The sequence below is a fragment of the Telmatherina bonti genome (assembly GCF_933228915.1).
Source record: "Telmatherina bonti genome assembly, chromosome: 1".
In the NCBI taxonomy this organism is placed as follows: domain Eukaryota; kingdom Metazoa; phylum Chordata; class Actinopteri; order Atheriniformes; family Telmatherinidae; genus Telmatherina; species Telmatherina bonti.
In genome coordinates this window covers 4,218,586-4,222,437 of record NC_136619.1, presented here as the reverse complement: position 1 = coordinate 4,222,437, position 3,852 = coordinate 4,218,586, and positions in this window count along the sequence as shown.

Here is a 3,852-nt window from a genome sequence, read left to right as displayed (position 1 = left end):
ATTTGCCATCCTGTTCGGTTCGTAGTCTCATGCCACCTGTTCAGCCTCTGATATTCCCCTGCCTGCCTTACGATGTTAGCAACCTCTAATATCCTCCTGCCGGATGGTGGAGAGGGATTTCCATCTTCTTAGTGGAGAAGAAACGGCGGCTGCTTCATCCTCGTCCTCTACTTCTGCTTCTCCGTTCTCTTCTTATGGAACACTTGTGTATTGGATCCATATGCAAGATCAGTTTTTATAGAGCTCTATGTGTGCACATATTTATATTTTTTTGCTGGCCAGCAACTGCTTGACTTTCTGCTTGAAAGCAACTTACCTTTAAGATGGACAGCTGAACAATTTTTTTTGTTTGTTTGTTGTTTATGAGTTGAAAAAAGGACTCAACCTTTAACTGTGTTCACATGTGAATGACAGGACAAACTGTTTACTGCATTTAGTTATATAAGTGAAGCACACATCCACTAACCTGTGTGACTAGAAGGCAACAATCAGTTCTTTGAACCCTAGTGTTGAGATCATATTGCTCTACAAAAAGAAAAGAGAATGTCTTGGTAGCAGTTGGTGTGGAATAAACAGGACCGAGACGGATCCGTGTAGAACTTGCTGGCAGCCTTTATTACAACTCCCATACAACAGTGTTGTTCTCCCCCAGCCCTGTTGAGGGCGCTCCAGGATATAGCATGGCCAAAGCCACATAACAGAGAACTGCTCGAGTCCAGTAGAATTTTTATAGTTGGACGGGATTGTAAATAAATTCCCTCTATTGCCATGTACTGCTTCATAATTTTGTTCCTGGTTAAGAGGTATTCTGGTTACATTAGCATGTGTTAAAGTAGTTCTAATGGGATGTTTAGCATTGCTAGCAGCTGTTAGCACGCGTAAAAATTCTACATCTGGAGGTCAGAAGTTAGAACTCAAATGGCGTCATGACCGAGTTGAGTGTTCATGCTGACAATGTCGGAAAACCAACATTAGCATCATATCTTTTATTTAGTGTTTTGGACATAAACGCATTTTGTAAACTTAATCTATGTGTAGAAGTTACAAAGCACTGCCATCCTAACCGCTTAGTCCGATGGAGGGTCGCAGGAAGCTGGAGCCTGTCCCAGCAGGCTTTGGGCAGAAGGCAGGGTACATCCTGGACAACTCGCCAATCCATCGCAGTACAAAGCACTACCTTAAAATATCATTCATGTACATTTTAAACAAGTATATTCATACCTGTGTGTTGGCTCTATTAGAGCTTTCATTTCCTGTTGCTCCTTTCTGCTTTTTATTTGTAGCTCCTGCTCTTCAAAGGCATGCTTCTCCTTTAACGACGCCATGCGAGCAAGAAGTACAGCCTTTTCTTCTTTTGTGACAATTCTATCTCCTAGCTGTACGTATTGTAATCTTTTATATAATACCTACTGAACCAGATTAATAGCACACCTCTCTTTATAATAATACAAGTTAGAGACCAGGATGGAGTTCTGTTTCCCGTCAAACGTCTTCATTAGATCCATAAAAACACAACCTGCATATTGGTTTTTATCTTCTACGGCTGTAATTTATTCTACTTTTGGTCTGAAACCCAAACTGACTTTCACACAGCAAGTTTTTCTATTCAGGAAGTTTCTCACATTTCTTGGAAAACATTTTCTCAAGTAGTTATGAAAGCTGTGAATGATGACATCATTAAATTCACGTCGGTCACCTGGTTTGGAAGGACCTTTACTGTTTTCATCCTATGTGGGAAAGCACCAGAAACATATGTAAATGTACATAGCAAAGGTTTAATTAGACTATTTTTAATAACTATATCTATCACTATCAACTGATTTGTTAATCTTCATATTTATTACAATATTTCTATGTTTCATTTTCACTCACTCCTCCTAAAAACATGGTCTGCAGTACTTTCCTCCTCTTCCTAAACCTTCCGTATGCTAAAAATGAACTAAGTTAATTGGCCACTTTGAGTCTTTTGCTTTCTGATGTTCATTAGTAAAATAACCAAACACATCTTTCGGCTCCACATTATTACCTGTAACACCATTCAGAATTTTCCACGTACTTTTGATATTATTATCATTTTCCTTTAGTATTTCACTGTAATAATCTGCTTTTTTCATTAATTGTCAGCTTGTTTTTATACAACATATTGCTAAAGTCTCTGAACCAATTTGTTTTTCCTTTTGCACATATTTTGTAAAGAGGAGAGGGAGCATCCAGCTTGTTATCAGCCTGCATCTCTGATGGGATGGGGTTGCATTAGTGCCGATGGCGTGGGCAGCTTCCACATCTGGGAAGCTCCATCAATGCTGAAACATCTGCTCCCATCCAGACAACGTCTCTTTCAGGGAAGACCTTCCACCATGCTGGACCACATCCTGATGGTGGAACAGGAGAACTGGTCCAGCAGGACCACATCCTGATGGTGGAACAGGAGAACTGGTCCAGTAGGACCACGCTGAACCACATCCTGATGGTGGAACAGGAGAACTGGTCCAGCAGGACCACGCTGGACCACATCCTGATGGTGGAACAGGAGAACTGGTCCAGCAAGACCACATCCTGATGGTGGAACAGGAGAACTGGTCCAGCAGGACCACATCCTGATGGTGGAACAGGAGAACTGGTCCAGCAGGACCACATCCTGATGGTGGAACAGGAGAACTGGTCCAGCAGGACCACGCTGAACCACATCCTGATGGTGGAACAGGAGAACTGGTCCAGCAGGACCACGCTGGACCACATCCTGATGGTGGAACAGGAGAACTGGTCCAGCAGGACCACGCTGGACCACATCCTGATGGTGGAACAGGAGAACTGGTCCAGCAGGACCACGCTGGACCACATCCTGATGGTGGAACAGGAGAACTGGTCCAGCAAGACCACGCTGGACCACATCCTGATGGTGGAACAGGAGAACTGGTCCAGCAGGACCACGCTGAACCACATCCTGATGGTGGAACAGGAGAACTGGTCCAGCAGGACCACGCTGGACCACATCCTGATGGTGGAACAGGAGAACTGGTCTGCTGCAGTCCAGACCTTTCACCAGTACAAACATGTGGAGCATCATGGAGGCAGAAACCAGTAGAGCAACTGGAGTCCTGCATCAGACCAGGATGAGACGACATTCCTCTCCTGAAACTCCAGCAGCTGCTCTCCTCACTCACCAGATGTTTACAGACAGATGTCAGAAGAAGAAAGGGTGCTAACGATGCGAAACATCACTCACTTTTTGGATGCATTTGTAATTTATTTTTCTTTGACATAAAGTTGTGAAGCAGTTTGTCATCATTTGGAGCTGCAGTCTGTGCTGAAGAGCTGTGTTCTTGTGATGGGACTGAAGGTGGGCTATGAAGAGGTTTTAGATGATCTCATTTCATTTCTTTCCTGTTTTTGCTTTTAGTAACGATGTACAGCGCGTTGTGTGACGTTTCATTTTTGGTTTTACCGGAAACAGAGGCAGAGGAAGCAGCAGCTTTGCTGCTTCATGGTAGCTGAGCTGCACCTATAATTCTTTCCACGTTCCAACTCAACAAGTGTCCACTTCCCACCCTCTGCACTGATACGGAGATCTGAAACGCCGCGTTTAGGCAGGGTGCGACTGATAAGCCTGCAGTTTTGTTGATTCTCTGCTTTTTCTTGCTTCTATGACCTGTATTTGGACGGACTCGGCATATAAAAGCCCCCTGCGGGAGTCCAGCCTGCATTGATCCTCACAGGGTCCAAGGTGAGTTCTGCTGCAGCTGTTTTCAGCGTAAAGACCTACTCGGACGTCTGCACCTGGATGCAGTGAGGCGGGAGGACTTGCTCCTGTGCTCTGATTGGATAATACTCTATCCTACAGGTTTTACTGGG